The 22444-nt window shown below is 36.4% G+C and overlaps 1 pseudogene; it reads right to left on the reverse strand.

The window, feature by feature from the left end:
• The window catches only part of LOC123460263, a 38489-nt pseudogene extending 22602 nt beyond the window's left edge, over positions 1 to 15887 (reverse strand).
• Positions 15888 to 22444: the final 6557 nt, after the last annotated feature.

The following is a 22444-nucleotide window of genomic DNA, read 5'->3' on the forward strand; positions in this document are numbered from 1 at the left end:
ACTTCTATTAATGGCACCTTCCAGTGTTTCCTTTGGCATAGAAAAAAACAGGTGTGTTTAATATAGCTTCTAGAAGATTCTTTGATTTTAAACACAAATCTTTCTCTAGTGTTAAATACTTAAAGTACTCATTCAGTGAAGGTCCCTCTTGCCTCTTTAGGTCAAGACAGCTCCTTGCTTCTGGATGTAAAGGCCCTTGCTCTGATAACCTCCACAGGAATTATCCTTTTGCCTTTGGTTTTTATTCAAATGTCATTGTTTTCAGTAAAAATATTCTTGAATGGGCTATAAAAAACACTACTCATCCCCTCTTCTTTCCTGTTATCCCTATCTCTATTTTTATAATAATCACATTTTATAAATTTTACATGTTTGTCATTACCTACATATTTATACCAGTACTTCAGAACTTTGATGTAAAGGAACATTTGTTCTGTTTTCATTGTTATTTTATCCCCAGCACATAGAAGAGTATTTGGTATATGGAAGACATAAAAAATAATTGTTAAATTGATGGTTCAAATTAACAAATATAATGGTGTATCCATCTGGTTTGGAAAACTAGTTAGATTACTAAAAATAGAAAGAGCTGAGGGAGAAGAGGAGAAAGTGATTTCTAGGAAGTGCCCTGGCAGGGAGAGGAAGAAGAACTTTCGCACAACTGATTGAGAGTGGGGACTCTGAAGAGATGACAGCAGGAAACAGAGATTAGCAGAGGGTACCAGAGGACGGGCAAGCAGGGTGCACCCATTCTCGTTCTGTTTTACACATGGAGAAACTGAGGCTATGCTGGGGAGATGGCTTAACAGTTAAGGTACTTGCCTGTGAAGCCTAAGGACCAAGGTTCAATTCTCCAGGTCCCATGTAAGCCAGATGCACAAGGTAGTGCATGTGTCGGGAGTTGATTTTCAGTAGCTAGAGGCCCTCTCTTCCTTTCTTTCTGTCTCAAATTAAAAAAAAATACTAAAAATATAGTTAGTCAATGTACTTATGAGCTTCAACCTATAGAAAAGTTTTAAGTTTATCACATAGTGGTATTCTTAATTGGATGATAAGAAAGGAAGAAGAAATGTGTCAGAATATAGATGAGTTTTATTGCATAATGCATGGCAGAGTTTAGTAAGACTAGCAGAAGCAGGTTTAGTAGACAGGCTGGTTCTCTGGACACAGGTTTCAATGAGTACAACAATCCAAGTTCTAATTCCCAAAGTCACATGATGCTAGAAGTTGATTTACAGAAGCAGATGTGTATTAGTTACCTTTCTTGTTGTTGGTACCAAATACCTTACAAGAAGCAGCATATGGAAATGAGCATTTATTTTGTCCTATGTTTCTAGGGAATCTAAGCCATCATAGGGGGAACACATAGTAACAGGTCATATTGCATCCACAGAAAGGGAACAGGAGGAAGAGGGCTGGGCTATAAAATTTTAAGGTCTACTACTCTGTGACCTGCTTCCTCCAGCCTACCTCATAAATATTCTGTAACCTTCTGTGGTGGTTTGAATAGATGGCCCCCAATATATTCAGGGTTTTTTTTTTTTGTTGTTGTTTGTAGTTTGCATCTGCAGCCACCTGGCTGGAGGCAGTGTCACTAGGTGGATCTTAAGGTGTGGTGGTGGGTTTCAGGTTTCAATCTAAAGGTATGCAAAGTGTGCCTAGCTGGAGCTCCTGAAGTATGCTGGGGCTTTTGGCTTTTGGCTTGTGTTTCTCTCTTCTGCTTGGTCCTGTGAAAGCAGGCCAGCTTTTTCTGGCATTATGGAACTTCCCGTGGATCTGTAAGCTTCAGTAAATCCCTTCCTCCATAACTGTGCTTGGTCTGGAAATTCATCTCAGCGAACCTGAAGCTGTCTGTTACAGATTCCTCCAGTCTACCTCTTAAATATTCTGTAACCTTCCAAATAGTGCTACCAATTAGGGCACAAATTTTCAAGCACATGAGCCTACTGCGGACATTTCACATTCAGACCACAACAAGGCTACTGGTGGGCGGATGATGAATGAAACTTGTCTGAAGAACCTCACTTCTAACCTCTGAGCTTATACAATTTCTCAAGACTTCCTGGGTACAGAGAATGACCAGAGCTGGAGTGGACTGTCAGAATTAAGTTTTAAAAAGAATAATCAATACAATGAGAGAGGAGTTAACATATCTTTGGGGTCAGGGATTGCAGGAAAATGAAGGAGGAATGGAGTTGCTAAGACTGAAGGTATCATTTGTACTCTAGAATTATGGACATACTGACAATAAAGAAATATGAGACAGGAAATGTAAGTTTGCCTTATGATTGAATCAAGGAATATGATTTATTTCATGATTAACTAGAAACAAAGTAGAGTATGGGATAAGGCATAATCCAACAAATATGCCTTGTTTCTCTTGCACTTAACTTAGTGCCATCAAATACTCTGGATATTAATACTATGTTGTATGTATAGATGGCAAAAATTTTCTCTAATTCTGTAGGCTGTGTCTTCATTCTGGTAATTGTTTCCTTTGTTGTGCAAAAGCTTTTTAAGTTCATGAAATTTTATTTGTCAGTTTTTGAAATTATTTTTGTATTACTGTAGTCCTTTTTGGAAAATCTGCTGTGCGTGTCTGTAATATATACATATGTATTTATATATGAATATATATCTATATAAATATATACATACATATATAAAATTTTTTGAGAGTTTGTTTCATATAGTTTGGGATTGCCTTGAACTCCTCATCCTTTTGTCTCTACCAGCTGAGAATTTTGGTTACAGCCATGTACCACCACACCTGACTTATAGCTATATCTTGAAATTTTTTGTCTGTTTCCCTCTAGCAGTTTGAATGTTTAATTATAAATTATTTCATTTTATAAATTATTCCTAATTGGTTCTCAAACTTGGCTGTGTATTAGAATGTCCAGGATCCTTTAAAGCATGCCCCTTCAATAAGTGTTATTGGGAACACTAGATATCAATATGTACAAGAATGAAAACAGACCCCCATTTCTCACCATATATTAAAGCCAACTCGGGCTGGAGAGATGGCTTAGCAGTTAAGAGGCTTGTCTACAAAACCAAAAGACCCAGGTTTGATTCCCCAGTACCTACAGAAAGTCAAGTGCACAAGGTGGCACATGCATTAGGAGTTTGTTTGCGGTAGCTGGAGGCCCTGGAATGCTCATTCTCTCTCTATCTGCCTCCCCCCTCAAATAAATAAATAAACAAAATATTTAAAAAGGAAATACTAAAAAATTAACTCAGATGTATTGATATCTTAGTGTAAGTTCTAAACCTTTCAAATTATTAGATAAAAACATAGTATAAATGCTTCAAGATTTAGACATAGGCAACAACTTTTGAATAGGACTCTTATATCTCAAGAAATAAAAATGAGAATTGACAAACAGGACCTCATGAAATTAGAGAGTATCTGAATAGCAGGAAAAAATATTTGGCAGAGCGAAGAGATAGCCTACAGGATGGGAGAAAATTTCTGCCATATATTAGTCTGACAGATTAGTGTCTAGAATATATAAAGAGTTAAAAATATTAAACATCAAAAGAGCAATTATTCCTGTCAGTATTCAAACCATAAGAACAAATGTATGCATTTTTATTCTTGGTGTATGGTATAGTGTGTGTGTGTGTTTGGTTTGTGTGTGTGTGTGTGTGTGTGTGTGTGTGTGTGTTTTCATGTGGTGTATGTATGTGGGTATGTATGTGTGTGTGTGTGTGTGTGTGTGTTTTCATGTGGTATATGTATGTGGGTATGCTAATAAGGAATATCCTGGGTCCACACATGCAAAGACCTCAGGTGTCCCCTATCACCTTTATGTCCTCTTTTCTTGAAACAGGGTTTCTCACTGATCCTTGAGCTCATACCATTCTTTGGTTATGGTGGTTGATTGGAAAGCTTCGGTGATCTCCCTGTCTCTGCCCCTCTCAGCGCTCAGATTACAGGTATGTATGGCCATGCCTAACATTTTATGTGAGGATAGAAATTAGGTTACTATGCCATATAGCAAGTAGTCTTAAACACTGAACCATCTTTCCAGACCCTAAATGTACACTTTAAAATGATGATGTACAAATCACCAAGTATAAAAAAAATTCTCATGAAAAAATTTTAACAGAAAAATGCTCAACATCTTTAACCATCAAGCAACTGGAAATCAAAAGTATATTAAGATCCCATCTCAGAATTCAGAATGCCAATCATCAAGAAAACAAACAATTACTGGTGAAGATATGCTGAGGGTACAATGGGGATAAGCATCCTTATAAACTTGTACTACAAATGTAAATTAGTAGAGACTCTATGGAAATCAGAAAGGAACATCATCCAAATTCCAAACATAGAGTTAGCATGATCCAGCTTCACTACTCCTAGGGTATACCCAAATGAATCTAAGCTTACCACAGAGACCCTAGCACACCCATCTAGCACCAGTTACAATAGCCACGATATGGAATTAGACTAGATATCCATCACCAGAAGAATAGGCAAAGAAAATATAGTACATACACACATGGAATTTTCCTCAGCCACAGAGAACACATTTATGCTATTTGGAGAGAAATGGGTGAAACAAGATCATCATGTTCAGTGGAATACGTCATTCCCACAAAACAATTATCACATGTTTCCTTTATTTATGGAACACAAGGAGGTGGGGGAAATGTGAAAGGGACATGGAAAAAAGAAAGAGCAATAGACATGTAAATATGATTGAAGCATATTATACATATGCATGCATATGTTACAATGAAACAAATACAAGAAATAACAAACAAAAAGAAGAACCACTGATTTCCAGGCACAACCTTCAGATATTGTCATGGAGTCTGTCTGGCATGGTGTTCAAGTACAAGTATTTTCTGATTTTAGAAATCTTATGATTTGTGATTCAAAAGAACAGTTGGGAAAGAACTCGTGCCATACAATATGGAGTAGGTGGATGGAGTAGAGTGGTCTTGAAAGTTTGGTTCAGGATGGGCAGCATCTGCCTTACCTGAAGACTTGTTAGAAATGAGAAACAGAAGAAAAGTAAAACAACATCAAAACCTACTGTGACATTATTTACTGGTCTAACAGATCATGGGAAACATTTTGAAGTCACTTGGCCCAGAGTTAATAATAGAAAAGGGTAAATGTATCAGAAAAAAAAAAGAGAATAAAGCTAAGTCTACAAATGAGCCCCTTATGAAAGACCTGGTGATAACAATTGTGTGACTACAGAGAAGGAAACGGAATTCTGCAAGCAGCACCAAAAGGTGGATAAAAAATACCCCACTTACTGAATACCTGAAAAGTCACCTTCACAAATAGAATTGGAAATAATTTAGTTACATGGCTAGACATGTAATAATTGTGTAAATGACCCTAACATTTCCTTCTTTCATACCTTATTAGGGGAAAGTAGAGTTGAATTAATTTTACTTTCACTGGCATAAATAATCTCTGAATGTTGAAATTATGGTATTGCTCTGATAAAATGATGCTAGAAATGGATTAGTTCTAAATTTTGAACTAAACCAGACTTCGTTTTGAGCTATTATCCCTATTGGTACCTTAGAGATACAATTAAAAGCTAATGAATATAGCCACAAAGAGGAAGGCATGTACTTAGGCAAAGGAAGGATTCCTGAGATTTTTTTTTTTTTTGAAATTAGAAATACCCCACTGTTTATGCTGGAAATTTTCCTTAGTAGTTCCAAGACAAAATGTTTGTTCTGGAATATAAGTGTGTGTGTGTGTGTGTGTAGTGGTTGGAGGGGATATGAAGACATTTAAGTTATACTTACAAAGTTACTGAATATTATCTAAATTATACAGAACGACAACATATTTTATATTTGAATATAACATAAAATATAGCATGCCACTAAGTAAAGGCTTTTCACCATATTAGAGTCACTGTTGGTGTGGGTCACATGCACAGAAATTGTCATACCTGTGTGGAAGAGAACTGAACAGAAGCCTGGGTAGATTGTGGTGCTTTAGATATAAAATGTCCCCATAGCCTATGATTCAATGTCATACTTCATTCCCAGCTGTTGGCACTGTTGAAGAAGTGTGGGAAGCCCTTGCGAGGTGCATCTTTTCTGGAGGAGGTATGTTGCTACTGGTGGGACTTGGGTATTATAGCCCAAGATCAACAAGGACAGGGAAACTGGTGCATAGATTAAACTTCTGAAGATGCTTAAAAGGCTGGGGAAAAAAAACCCAGAAATTAAACCTACTTAAGGTAGATGAGAATAATGGTCAAATAAGATGTAACTATTGGCTTAAGAACATTTGTCAAAAACTATGAATACAGGGCTGGAGAGATGGCTTAGTGGTTAAGCGCTTGCCTGTGAAGCCTAAGAACCCCAATTCGAGGGTCAGTTCCCCAGGTCCCACGTTAGCCAGATGCACCAGGGGACGCACTCATCTGGAGTTCGTTTGCAGAGGCTGGAAGCCCTGGCGCGCCCATTCTCTCTCTCTCCCTCTATCTGTCTTTCTCTCTGTGTCTGACGCTCTCAAATAAATAAATAAAAATTAAAAAAAAATTATGAATACAGGAGATATTTTATATGAATGCTTTCACTATATTCATGACATTTTACAGTACCTCAGAGAAAATACCAGTAAGAACTTATGCATGGACTGGAAATTTAGTCTTTGGTTCAGCTTCAGTATCTCATATGTATTTAGCATAAAACAATCTACTTTACTAGTTTTGTCTAACAATCACTTTAATGGGTATTTTGTTGAAATATGACCTTTATGTTTAGTGCTTAGAATGTGATCATGTCACATATTAAAAAAATAATTGGTGGATTAAAAATTGTATCATAGTATAAAAATTAGATTTGAGGTTCTGACATTAATTATATTAAAAATTCTTCTTCTAAAATTGGAAATATACCAAGCAGGTGTGCATTTGGATAAAAAAGAGAGAATCAGCATTTATGCATTTAAACATTTTACAACAATGAGTTACTTGTGAAATAATATCATGAATTCTAATTCAGTGCTTTAAATGAAGCAATTAAACCTTTTTCTAAGTGTATATGTAGTTCTCCTGTGGAATACTAGTCACTAATTTTCTCTTTTATATTTGTTAGAAAGAGAGCATTATAGTTTAGTTTTATTCTGGTTAGCCTTAATTTTCAACATATTATTGAAGATTTGTGAGACTATTTGCTTTACTAATCAATAAAAAGTGAGGTTACCATGGAAACTACTATATCTGAATACTCTGCTTATGTAACCCCTGAGATTCAGGGTAGCTTTTCCTCTGAACTCCTCTGTCAGCTATGCTGATTTCAGATGCTTTCTTGAACTTTAAACTATAACAGAAAGATGTTTTTTTTTTTTTCTGATTACACAAGTCTGAGTATTTTTAGACAATTTGTTTATAATGTAGAACAAGTGCCTTAGATATTTCTAAAATTGCAAAGGTGGAAGTAATTTAAAAGCACTTTCAAAAAGACTTCAGGGATAACAAAAAAAGAGGTGGAATATTTGTTTAAATAGCTATAGAATTAGAGTTCTATTTTTCAGAAAATGTTCAGAAGTAAAAAGGATCAGTTATTTGATGAATATGCTATTCGAGGGAATTCTGTAGGAGTGATCACATCTTGTTATTGGGAGTCTGACTTACTAACTCAGGTCATGTAAAGTCAATGAAATCTTGCTTACCTCCTAATAATATGTGTTATATACAACATAAAATGTTTTCCTCAGTCCATTCTGTTTTTTCTTCCTTCCTTCTTTCCTTCTTTAATTCACCCGTTCTTTTACGAGGCAGGTCTTGTTTCATAGTACAAGCTGGTCTCACATTTACCATTTTCCTGCTTCTGTAAACAAGTGCTTGGATTATAAGAACGTACCATCATACCAGCTTATTACATATATGTACTTTTTGAGAAAGGGTCTTGCTTTGTAATCCATGCTAGTGGTGACCTTAATATATTACACAGACTTGCCTCAAATTAGCAAATATCCTGTCTTAGACCCCTAAGTGCACAGACTGCAGATGTGAACCATCATGTCTGGCTTCAACAAGTCTCTAGGTGAGATAATTCAACTTGCATTAACAACTGTCTGGTATACTTTTGATTTGGGGGCTGCATTGATATAGAATGCATTCATAAACACAACAGTCAGAGAATGAATGATCCTTGGACTGATTATTCTCACTGCCTCAATATATAGACCTCATACTTCCTTACAAATTGCTGTTTATTGAGTTTGGACCATTTGATTTGGCTTCTAACTATATGCACTAGTTTGTTATGTGGACACGGTTCCAATTCTAGAAAGGATACATTTATTCTCAGAAATTTCTGAAGGAATTAGACCCAAATAAGTGTATTTAATTCAGGGTTATGGCATCTGACATGTAACTTAAAGCCTTGTAATTTGGGTCATCCTTATTTGGAATTTAAAGTAGAATGGGAGGAGGCAACAGACAGGTTATTTATTGGCATTTAGAAATTAGTTTATTAACACAGAGATTTTATTCAGAGTTATGTAAACTATACACCTATTATTTTTGGTTCATCAGAATGAGTTATTTTTAATTTTAATAAAATGCAATTATAATTAAGTGATCCAAAATATATAACTAGTATATATATAACAAATAATATATGAACTAGTTTATCAGCCATAATAATTCCCAGGTCACACATGAGTTTCTAGGTACATCCTCTGTGACAAAGGCCCACAGACAGTGAGCAGAAGGGATATGTGGACTTGGACTAGAGATGACTATAGAATTCCAGCAAGGAAAACGCAAAGCACCAAGGAAGCAATAGAGGAATGTTCACCTGTTCTTTGCACATACCTGCCTATGGGAATGTTGCATGTAGCTTAGGTTAGTGTGCTTTTGGGGTCTAGTGGAGTGTGATTGTGGAACCTGATTGTGTATGAAAGTCAATAAGTCTGTGTAGTCACTGCATGAGTAGATGGATGGCATTACTGTGTGTGTGCTATGGTGTGCTTCAGAACTTTAAAATATACATCACCTAGATCCACTAAATTAATGGAATTTTAGTTTCATTTTACAATTTGAGAACTCACAGGAGGTTTTCTTATTTTTAATATTGTGCTAAGCCAGTAGGGGGAGGTCACACATTGCTTTTTGGTGGGCTTCAGAAATATTTCTTTGGACATTTTCTTAAGAGGATCTACCTTCTTGGCAAGATAAAGAACTTATGGTTATGATTCTCATAAGCCCACACAACTATTAGTTTTTAACAAGTTGCTTTAAAGTTGAAGTTTATTGTTTTTTCTAACAAAGGACATCATGAAGTACACTTTCTGTTCCTGGTAAAATATTGTTTTCTCCCTGTTGTTGATTATATGTATAATGTTCCAAACTGCCAAGTCTATTTGAGACATCAGAAGCTTAATGATTAATTTTCAATGGCAGTGAGAAAAGTAAAGAATAATCTATTGGTCAATTTTCAGTACTAAAATCCATCTTATTTTTATTATTATTATTATTATTTTTTGGTGTAGTGGTGTACACTTGTAATCCCATCATTTGGGAATGTGATGCAGGAATATCACTATAAAATTGTAAACAGTTTTATCTGTATAGTGGGTTTGAGGCTAGTCTGGACTATATTGCATTATGCTTTATCAAAAACACAGTTATTTATTTATTTACTTTTTGTTTTTTCAAGGTAGGGTCTCACTCTAGTCCAGGCTTACGTGGAATTCACTATGTCATCTCAGGGTGGCCTTGAACTCACAGCGATCCTCCCACCTCTGTCTCCCGAGTGCTAGGATTAAAAAACACAGTTATTTTTACTATTTGCTGTTGTATTCTTTATTCTTTTCAGTTTAAAACATCCAAAGAAGAAACATTTTAAATTTCAAGAGCCAAACAAAAATAGCTCTTTGTCAACAGAAAACATAATATGGAAACTCTGTGGCTTTTGTTTCTGAGAACATAGGCCCTGATTGCACCACATTGTGTGTATTCTGCAGGAAAGTACAGTAATGCTTAGATTGCTAATAATGGGATGTTATATACCAATACATTGTGCAGTTCTGAGTGACACAGAAGGTGCACCATTATTCTTTGGATGTGTACCAAGTTAATCCTGTTCACTGCTCCCTCAGCATCATCACCTCCTTTTGAAAAGTTTGAACCTTTGCATATACTGTTACAGAATCATTTACTACAGCTGTTTGCAATATACTGAAATGATAATTCCACAGTTACACATAAATGGTCATAAACTAAACATTTTAGATAGAAAGCCCTCTTACTATGCTTCAATTATACAACCTAACTATGAGTAAGAGGTCTACAGAAATGACAACTGGAATGATATCATTTTACTATATATAAATTCTTCTTGCAATGTGTAATATTCATTTCTTTGAAGAAAGTAGTCAGATAATATTTATGCTTGAGATCATAAAAAATCATTATGATTATCCTATGTTGTTCATTACACATATGTGAAAATACCAGATAAAAATAATAAACATAAAGATCATGCAATTAGCAAATATGACAACATATAAAAAGATAACTTGTTTTACTTATCAATTTATGTCTTACTCATAAGAAAGAAAGACACTCATTATACAAACAAAACTATATTATTTTTATTTAAACTTTGATGCATATAAATACACACAAATTTAAGTGAGGTGGAAAAATATTTTAAGTGGAACAAAGCAGTAGGATAGGCATTCCCATCTCTCTTCAACTGGACCTCTTCAAACGTGTTAAGGCAAGAGCATATCTTACAAGTCCTCCTCAGAATATTATAAAATGCTGCTGGAATGAAAGCACATGGCTAATGCAATAGGAATGAATATTTATTTTCTCTAAGTTGATGGAAAAAGTGCTAAGTGATGAGACTTTCTTTTCCTTATGGAGGATAACAATTTTAAGAATTCTACTCTGAAGTGAATGTCTCTTTCTTAAAAGTTTATGCTTAGGAGTTTACTTTTAAAGCTGTTGGAGACACACTTATGTAGCAAGCCCAGTGCATCTGACCATGGTTATTCTTTCACTGACAAAATGTAATGGAAAGAATAATCAAAAATCCAAAGTGGCCAGTATAAATATATAGACCAGTCAGCAATTCTGACACCCAACCAAGCCAGCAAGTGTATTGACAAATTCGGAGCATAGGACATAGAAGTTTGCGAGTGTCATATCTATTTTCTCATTTACTTTTCTAGAGCAACTGCCTTAGAATATGCAATAAATGAATGCTCTTTTGAATTAACATGGTTTCCTTTAACTAATGCAAAAGTTTAATTTAGAAACATAGTCATAGAAAATCAACCTACTTTTAGCTGTACTGATTGAAGATCAGCATTTATATTAAATAACAGTGATATAACATATGGTAGACCCAAATATATTAATTTTATATTCCCAAGCACCATTTAAGTTTCCAGTCCCTTTTATGATGTTATTTATAATAATACTGTTTTAACATGTCTCATGGTAAATTATGAGCATTAACCTGGTTTTAACAAAAAAAGTTCTACCTCTCTTAGCTCATAATTTTCGCTAGCATTTAATCCAACCGATATGTACATGTTGGGATTAAGTTGATTGAAACTCAAGTATGTAAGATGAAGTGGAAAATGCACCCTACTGCAATCATATTGTGCCAATACTTAGGCAGGGCACAGAGGAAATACACCACAGGTTTTGAAACCAATCATATTAATCACAGCCTAAGCTGGGAAAAGGAGAGAAAGATTGCTTCTCATCTTCAGGCCATGCTGTGATGATGAAGAAAACAGATCTGATCATTTGATGACTGAACTTCTAGATACAGAAGTACGGAAACCCTTCCCAAGTAACTAACTTCTGTAATATGTGTGTGTGTGTGTGTGCGTGCGTGCGTGCGTGCGTGCGTGTGTGTGCGTGTGTGTGTGTATCTACAGCTTCAGAAGTGTAGTTGAATGTGTAACTCTTTGCCCATTTATGGTGATAATCCCCAAACATAAGTAAAACCAGTCAAACTAGGGAGATGGCTCAGCAGTTACACACAATTGCTTGCAAAAGCCTGCTGGCCCAGAGTTCAATTCCCCAGTAGCCACATAAATCCAGATACACAAAGTGGCACATGTCTTGAGTTTGTTTACAGTGATAAGAGGACCCGACACACCTGTATTCTCTCTCTCTCTCTCCATCTATAAATTTAAATAACTAAATACCTTTTAAAAAACATTGAAACATTATTTCATATTAAATACACAGAAAACAATAAAGGAAACAATGATAATCATTTGACATTGAAAAATGACAAGCCAAAGTAGTATTCCTAAATGTTTACAAACCAGGTGCTTGTAAATCCCCATGCATTATGACACATGAAAATGATGACTTATTGAAAGGTCAAAAAATATGAGTAGGTCTTCTAAAATAATTTTTTAAAATATATTTGATTTGCAGTCAGAGAGAGACAGAGAGATGAGGAAACAGACAGAAAGAGGAAATGGGTACCCCAGGGCCACTAGCCGCTGCAAATGATCTCTAGATGCATGTGCCTCTGTGCATATTTGGCTGTATGTGGATACTGGGGAATTGACTCTGGGTTCTTAGGCTTTGCAGAAAAATGCCTTAAGACTGAGCCATCTCTCTCCAGCCCCAAGAGTACTTCGTTACAATGTTAGCACATCAAAAATTTCATAACTAATGTTTTATGTGTGATTTTACAAAATTGTTTATGCTCTTTTCCTCAGCTCTACATTCATAAAAGAGATGTTACCATCTATTTAATGCTATTGTTGTGAAAAGAAAACAAGTGATATACAACACAAATTACCCACTGGAGCACTTAGAAGCTATAAGGTATTAACTGTTCCTTGCTCTTTCAAGAGCCACAAGATTGACTTTACTATTTGCAATACTCATATTTGGATATGGATGTAGTCTTGAAACAATTAAAATCTAATTCACTTTTTCTTTTGAAATATAATTTATTTACGTATTTGAGAGAGAGAAGGAAAGAGGGAGAGGGGATGGAAGAGAGGGAGAGAGAGAGAGAGTAAATGGGTACACCTGAGCCTCTAGCCACTGCAAATGAATTCCAGATGCCTGTGCCACCTTGTGCATCTGGTTTAACTGGATACTGGAGAATCTAACTTGTGTCCTTAGGCTTCAAAGGCAAGCTCATTAACCACTAAGCAATCTCCACTAAGCAATCTGTCCATCCCCTCAAATTCACTTCCATGTTCTCCATCCTAAATGCATGATGTAAAATAAATTACCATAAAGGCAATGCTGGTGGTTTATACAGTTTTCTATAATCAAAGTGTAATTATTTCGGGTCCCTAAATTACATGAACTATGATGAGTATCTCTGCATTTTAATAAGTGAAGCTGTTATCATAATTTTTTGCTGTTATACTGTACTGTCATCGTACTTGTCAGTATAAAAAATAACTTTTCACAGAAATGCACTAAAAATAGCAAATATGTGAAAGCTTTTTGTTCTTGCTCTCTTCTCGTCATGACAGACAAAGCAAGAGGTTGAAAAGAAAGCTAATAATTTAGAAAAATCAGCCCTTTACATTAAAATGTTGTCTTCTTTCTGAGATGTTCCCTCTACTGTAAGAACTGAACACCTACTATAAGTTGGATGTTATTCTTCCCAACTTCTTACATTGAAGTCTTTAATTCTGAGTACTTGGAAATGTAAGCCTACTTAGACATAGGGTGCAGATGAAGTTAGTTATGATGACACCATTCTGAAACAGAGTAGATATCCCTAATATGACTGGTGTTCTTGTCCAAAGGGGAAACTGGGGAACAAACTTGCATACATATGTTAATCTGAAGGCAGAGAGCCACAGGTGATTGAATGACAAAGGTAGCTAGTAAACCACAGACCTTAGGAGAGAGGCCGAGACCAGGTTCTCTCTCATAGTCCTTAAATTTAGGCAACCAAACCTGCCTAAACCTTAGCCAGGACTTCCAGACCCCAGAACTATGAAGCAGTAAATTTCTGTTGTTTAAGCCACCAGCTTGAGGCACTTCCTTACTGTGGCCCCAGCAAATGAACACAATACCATACTGTTAATTAAAATACAAACAATGATTGTGCATAAACCAGTCTTAGGTGTCTACTACTGTGACACAAAGTACCACAATTTAACAACTTCAAATGGCATGCATTTATCAGCTCCCAGTTGCTGTGGAACAAGGGTTCAGGCACACAAGTTATCTGGTCCTCTGCTTAGTTTCTCACAAGGCTACGAACAAGTTGTTAGCAGGATGTTTTTGCATTTGAAGCAATGGTTGTGGAAAAAACCAACATCCAAGCTCATTCAAGTAGCTGACAGAATTTGTTCACTTGTGAAGATGTCCGCCCTGCTCCTTTTTGTAGGATGTTGTCTGGATTCTCTTCTCAGCTCCTCAAACCTAGGTGCTGATGCATATTTGGTGCCCGTTCCTAGTAATGAGTAGAACAGCTGCTCATTCAGCAGGAGAATCTGTCTAATAGTCTTATATAAGGTGAAGAAATAGTGTTATCAATATCCTGCCATCTATTAGTTAGTGTCATTTACAGATTACAACCACACTTAAAGAGAAGTAATGAAACTTTGATGTAATTTGCTATCACCCTAGTGAGGATTGATCATAATACTTAAAATGTATTTTTATAGTAATAAGAAAAGCACTATCAGCAGCAGCAGAAGCAGCATGCACATGTATACACACACACACACACACACACACACACACACACACACACACAAAGCATATCAGTTGTTCAGTTAAGAAATAACGCTAGCATAGTATCAGTGGCAATACTGTCATAATCAAGCTCTAAAAACAGCCTATGAAGTTATCTTTACCTGGCAAAGATTATTCAGTACAAACCAACCTATGATACCCCAGAGATCATTGCCATAATTCAAGATGCTCTTTAGATTTTCATTTTTTTCTAAAGCTGTGATGGAACTAAACTGCCCTCCATTATATACAAATATGTATGCTTACATAGTTAGGGACTCCCTTGATGAGGGTAAAATATCTATAGCTACCAAAGAAAAAAACTAAGAATAGTTTAAGTTATATGATTTAAAAGAAGGGAAAATATAACTAACTAGAATTACTGATAGTTTTTTTTTTCTTTTTTTTGCAATAAAGCACACAAATAGAGTTCAGAAAGATATGTACTAGTAATGTGGATTAACTTGGGAATTTCATTTAAATACAACTAAAGCTTACTTTCAAAGTACATCTATTCAAGATATATTTAGATTGGGTGATGTAGTTTAGACATGTATTACATGGTAAATTGAATTTCCATTAGTACTATATTTTTGTAGGTGCATCTTAAATAGGTAAGAGGGGATCATAACTCAAAATTTAACAAATCTTATATGAGCTTTAATATGATAACTGATGGACTGTGCCATCCCATGTTTGTACCTTTGAATTTGCAAGGCTTTTTCTGAAGTTACATATTGATTTGATGAAATAGAGATTCTGCCCAGTTAAAATTAAAATGTACATACCATATAAGAGGGTCAGTCAGCAAGGATTGCATTTGAAAGTATGTCCCCAGACAGCCATTAGGCAGCCAGCAGAAAAATGCATTTTGAAACCATGGAGTCTCCAGTTTTTGTCTCTGACATTACGTTGAGAGTCGACAGATGGAAGATCAGCAGCAGACATGCAAAGTGGAAGCCAAATGAGGCACATATAGATAGCAGAGTGGTGCCCTACCCAGGTGGTCATCTTCTCCTTTCCAGAACCTTTAACATGGCTCACTTCAAACCTGACTCTGCTGTAGCGATATTGACATGTTCTTCCGTCATTGGCGGATGTCTGTGGGCTCTTGGCTTTCTGCACAGGGAACTCTGGTTTGCTCTCTGCTCTGTACATATGTCCAAGCTGGCAGCCAGTTGGCATGGCTGCTGATGTGTCTCTATCTGTCAGATCTCCTCATCACCTTTGGGACAGAAATAGATTCTATGAGCATGTCAGCAAGAATGTGATCATTGGCTGAGGAAAGATATCTAGGGAAATCAAGATTTAGTGATATTTTAGAAGCAACTTCATAAATTATCATCTAAACTCAGAACTCACTTATCTTTTGTAATATAGTAAAAATCTAAGTAAAATAAAATAGGGAACTTCCACAATAATTTTAGCCAAGACTTTCATCATCTTTAGTAAATTATACCTTGACCAAATGAACCAAAGTATAGATAGCTCAAATTGATGGAGCACTGTAACATTTCTAACAAAACATCATGATCAGTATTCAATGAGAAATGAATAACCAATATTTTTAATTGACAAAAATTATAATTATAGACAATTTTATGAAATATAATGCCAAACTTTTAAGTACCAATTGCAATCAGTTTTTATACATTTTAGGGTAATGTGTATGCTATCACATGCATATGCACATATGTTGACATTTCAAATTTGTCCCGCCTATCACCCATCTAATAGAAGACACTCAAGTCATTTTTGCTTCAGATATATCAGATAAGCTTGAAATAATTAGTTGAACTAGTTTTATTTTAAATTAACTTCTCCAACATCTTTTCATTTCAATGATGTTATGTTTAACTGTTTTATTCATTCTTTGATCCATTTACATCCACAAATATTTACTGAACTCATTATCTCCTGTCTAACATTTTAAGTGCTCCTTCTGATTTTGCTTTGCAATTAATTGCATAAATTTATCATCTCATCATTCAAGACAAAACCTCACAATCATCCTTGATATTTCCCTTTCACTCACCTTTCACATGCAATCAGTTCTTGAATTTCTTCATTCGTTTTTCTGAAAATCACAGATCAGTCATCTTGATTCAAAACTTAGGCATAAATATTACTGTATAACACCAACTTTAGAAAATATTCCAAATATTACAAATGCCTTCATATCTTAGGTGCATTTTTTTTTACAACATGTTGAATCTTACTGCTTTAAATCATTCTAAGAAGATTAGTTCTTGAATATAAGATCAGGAACATGAGTGAATGTGGGGATATCTTTCAGCTTGCATTGGAATGGTCTTGTGGACAACTGTGCCTCATTTATAGATATAGACAAATTATCAAAATGTTCTTTTACAAATAAACTTAACATGTCACTGGTGACCTGTTCACCAGAAATAGAAAACATACTTTAATTGATCTTTAGTGGTTTTCACAGGATAGAAAAGCAGAAGAGGAAGAGATGGAGGTCTTTTGGGCAGCCTGAATGTCAGACAACATATCTAGTTCATCATCATTTTTAGGAATTTATTGGTGTTCCATCTTGATGGGTGAATAATAAAAACCCACCCATCATGAAAAATTAGCTTGTGGTTGGTTATCTAAATTTAAGAATGAGAGATTGGGCCCTTAGTGATTTCTTTGTATAGCAATTACAACTTAGATACGTCCTAGAAAATCATGGGCAGGTGGTCACTAAGGATATAAATTCCCATGTGGTCTAGTCTTTTCCTTACCAGTTAGTTTCCTGGGTGCTGTAGCAATGACACAGTCCCATCAACAGCCCCCCACTACCGTGCACTTCTACCTTTTGTACATTTGTACATTACTTCTTTGCCTGATAATACTATAAGCCTCCTTTCTCATGCTTTCACAAAATGTATACCTGTTCTTTGAAGCCATTAGTACGTTATAGAAACCACCTGAAGTAATTTCAGGGTCTATGTGAATCCTTACTTATAATCATAATAACAAAATAGTAATGGTCTCCAGGCATATCATACTTGCTGTGAAAAGCACACTAGTACCAGGACAGATTCTTTTTTTTTTCTTTCAAGTATATGTATTTTGTGTGTATGTGTGTGTGTATGTCTATGTGTATACATGCTTCAATAGGTAAGGGTGCATGTGGAGGCCTGGGGTCGATGTTATTGCATGTCTTTCTTGATTGCTATCACCTTCCTTATTCAGACAGGGGCTCTCACTTGGACCCAGAGCTCACCAATTTGGCCAATGTAGGTAGAAGTGTGTCTTAGAAATCTACTTTCTCTGTCTTCCCAAGGACAGGTGAAGCACCATGCTTGCTTGGCATTTATGTGCTTGCAGGGGATTGGGACTCAGTCTTCGTGGTCATTCAGCAAACACTTTTCAAGCTGAGCTCTCACTCCACCTCTAGGCTAGATTCTTCAGATGTATGTTTTCTAAACAATTTTCAGAGCATATATCCTTTTTTAAAATTTTTAAGGAAAAAAAAAAACACCTGGGCATGGTGGCACATGCCTTTAATCCCACCATGCCAGAGGCAGAGGTAGGAGGATCACTATGAGTTTAAAGACACTCTAGTGAATTCCAGGCCAGCCTGAGCTAGAGTGAGACCCTACCCCCCAAAAACAAAAATTAACAAACAAAAAAAGATAAAGAAGCCACATCTCAGGGGCATCGAGTGACTTCCTGGGGCTCGCACAAATTGAAAATGGCAATAACAGTAAAAAACTAACAAACAAAAAAACTCAAGTTGATCTCTATCTAAGAAAATCTTTTTTAAAAAAGTCAAATCATTCTCTTCTTTTTTAAAAAAAATATTTTATTTATTTATTTATGAGAGAAAAAGAGACAGATACAGAGAAAGCAAGAATGGGCACAACAAGGCCTGTAGCCACTTCATACAAACTCCAGACACATGTGCCCTTTTATGCATGTGGGTTATGTTGGTTCTAGAGAAGCAAACCAGACTTCACAGGCAAATGCCATAAACACTAAGCCATTTCCCCAGTCCCCATCCTCTTTTCTTATCAAAGCAAGTAGCACACGTAATTTAAACAAGCCACTTATCATCTGTCCACCTATATTCTTGATCCCTTGGATGTTGATTTTATTCAGTTTTGCATATAAATTTCCTGGGCCTTAACCCAGTATTTGTCACATGGTGACCACACAATAAACGTTTGATTGATGAAAGGGATCACTGAGTCTTGACCAATTCAATGACTTCATGAACCATAACCAATTTCTTTGAGTTTAAATGGATGCTTCCCAAGTTTTCTTTCCTCATACAAGTTTCTCCTCTCTGAATAGGATTCTGGCTCTCATAGCCTGTTTGACTATCTAACAAAGTCCTGGAAGCCTGTAATCAGTAAGATGTGAACCACTGGCAAAGAATCAAAGCATATTTATCATATGAAAAGCTACAAAGGTACTGGCTTATAGGAGAATGGGGACTCCAAAAGAAAAATATTTGATATGTTAGCAATCAGGACTTTTATTTTAAAGTTAGCTAACAGTATATATTTCAAAATACTTTACCAAAAGCATTAAGGGAATGCAAGTTTGGATAAAGATAGAAAGAGGAAGAATGGGAGATAATTTGGAGCATAAGGGTACTGTGAGGGGAGGCCAGGTCTTAATGGGATTTTCAAGCAGGGGACTTTGGATAGCTAGACAACAATATGGCAAGAGTGACAGCATGGTGGCCCAAAGATTCTGGTTACTTGGGGAAGGGAATTTTAGTTCCCAAAAGCAGAGAAATGGCACAGGAAAAGCATTTAACTCTAAAACCCAGAGGCAATGTGAATCTGCCATTTGACTCTTGTGTTCCTACCAACTGCAGGCTGACTGCTGCAGGCACAGATGGGTTCCTTAACAAGTGTGAGTCACATGACAGAAAGCAAATGTGTCTGAGAGCACTTTGTGACACAAGCTTCTTAACTTACACCCAACTTGGAGTGCATCAGTGACCTTTAGTGTCTAGGGTTTATAATGTGGAAGTGCCATGATACTATCTCAACCCAATCCTCCCAATATATATTTTGAGTTTCATTTTACCTATGTTATACTTGGTAAGAACATGAAATCCCCTGGCCTATAGAGAAACAAAGAATGCCAGAGATAGAGGAGGCCTTTACCCAGTGAGTTCATTTCAGTGATGAGGAAATGTCATCAGAGAGACATTACATTGCATGCTGTATGTTTGCTGACTAGACTGTAGTAAGCTGGTTCAGGGTTATATCTGGTGTCCAGATTCAAGGTTAAGTTTCTTTCTCCTGTACTGCACAGTTACTATGATAATTATGCAGTCACCATGCTGCTTTCTCTGCATTGACAAAATTCTGGTCAAAATTGATACCTGAAGCATGGCAATTTATACCCATAATCCCAGCACTTGGGAGAATGAGGCAGGAGAACTACAATGAGCTTAAGGTCAGTCTGGACTACTACAGAGTCACGTTGCCTAAAAGTGGGAAAAATAACACCCCCCTCCAAAACAACAAAACAACAATTACATATATATATATAAAATAAAATGTATCTGAGTGCTCCAGAGACTGATATAGGTGGAAGTCAGAAATTTCTGGTGGGATGAGTTGATGCTGATGGTTGTACTACATTAAAATATGAAGTCTTGCTACCTTTATTGTTGGTATGTGGAAGTATGGAGTACAATGGTCATGTGTTGGAAAATGTGTGTAATATTGACCAAAGGCAAGAGTATATTTTATATTGCAGGCTTTATTAAAAAAACCTATTTGAGTAGTGATAGTATTGGCACCACCCTGAACTTATTCTAGATGTAGTTCTAACCCCAGATCACAATCTGTACCTTATATACTCTTCAAAAGATCCATATACACAGCACATTTTTGAAAAGCATTGCTATAGGATGCAGATTTCTTTCTCTTTTTTTTTTTTAAATTTTTTGGTTTATTTTTATTTATTTATTTGAGAGCAACAGACAGAGAAAGAGGCAGAAAGAGAGAGGATGGACGTGCCAGGGCTTCCAGCCACTGCAGACGAATTCCAGGTGTGTGCACCCCCTTGTGCATCTGGCTAACGTGGGTCCTGGGGAATTGAGCCTCAAACCAGGGTCCTTAGGCTTCACAGGCAAGTGCTTAACCACTAAGCCATCTCTCCAGCCCAGGATGCAGATTTTTAAAAAAAATATACTTATTCATTTGTTTGTGTGGGGGTTCAGAAGATCACTCTGAGTTGTCTTGTTCTACCTTCTTTGAGACAGGGTCTCTTGCTGCTGCATACAAACTGCTAGACTGTCAACAAGCACCAGACTAGATGGCCAAAGAGCTTCAGAGTGCCCTGTCTTTGCCTCTGTTGCCATAGATACACTGAGACGGGCCATTTTGCATCTGGCTTTACATGGGTGGCTGGGGAATGGACCCTGGACAGAAGGTCTTTAATCAAGTGTGTTTAACTGCTGAGCCACCTCCCCAGCTGTAGATTTATTTTCTGAGGACACTGTTGCCTGTTTAAATACATCAAACAAAACCATAAGGCCACAAGCAGAAGATAGGAAAATCAGGATAAAAGACCTGTATGTTTCCACCTCCAAATAATGATTTTTGACTTATGAAGGAAGTTAAATTAAATATACACCAGAATTTGATTAAAGTTTGATTTCGCCCCATTCATTTGGACAAAATATTGAAATTTTATTTTACCAGTTGGAGCAAATGGCAATTATACCAGATGTGAACTGAAGCTATTGAGGGATGCTGTGGCCCAGTGGGTAAGTGCTCCTGAATTTTGTACCCTGGGAAGCTTAGTTATAGCTGCTAGTTCTGGGCCTGCCATACTAACACCTTAGTATTTGTGGGAAATGAATTAGTGTTGTATGAAAAATGCTATTCATTCTTTCTTTCATTCAACTCCCATTGCTCATGTTTGTTAGATGATGTCAAAAGCAAAAATGAACAAGATACAGCATCAAAAGGACCATAGTTTATTTAGCCCAGAGGTGTCTTCCAAACAAGGAAATCTTAGATACAACCCTGAAAACTGAATTCTCTTCTGAGCTCTATCATTATTTGCCATGTGACTGCAAGTTTATCTCTTGACTTTTTTGGTGGTTTGAATCAGGCATCCCATAAACTCATATGTTTTGAATGCTTGGTCTGCAGCTAATGGCAGTTTGGGAGGTGGAGCTTTGCTGGAGGAGCTGTGTTTTGGGGGGTGGGCTTAGAGGAGTTATAACTAGCTCATCTTTACCAGAGTTAAGCTCACTTTCCTGTTACTGCTTTCCCTTGCTGTGGCAGGGATGATTTCCACCCTCTGCTCATGCCATGCTTTCTTCCTGCCATCACGAAGCTTCTCCTTGAGACTACAAGCTAGAATACATCCTTTCCTCCCATCAGCTGCTTGTGGTTGGGTGTTTTGTCCTACCAATGTAAAGGTAACTATAACAAGATTTTTGTGTGCTTTTATAAATATTCCATATTGTGCAAGATAATTCTAAACATAATTTTTTTTAAACCAAGTTTGTGCTGAAAATTAAATCTTGGTATCAGTCAGGTATGAGATAACATCCACCAGGTGACTTCAGGAGTATGATGTAGGCAATATGTGGCTCATTTTTCATAGGTGTACTGGAGTCACACCAGTGAACTGATCTTGCACGCTTACCTGTAACCTTTACATGAGCTAAAATGTGAAGTTGGGAGAATATCACCTGGAATTCAGAGGTATCAATAGGCAGGAGTCACCGTCAGAGTGGCTTTATT

This window comes from Jaculus jaculus, chromosome 4 (assembly GCF_020740685.1).
Source record: "Jaculus jaculus isolate mJacJac1 chromosome 4, mJacJac1.mat.Y.cur, whole genome shotgun sequence".
Lineage (NCBI taxonomy): Eukaryota > Metazoa > Chordata > Mammalia > Rodentia > Dipodidae > Jaculus > Jaculus jaculus.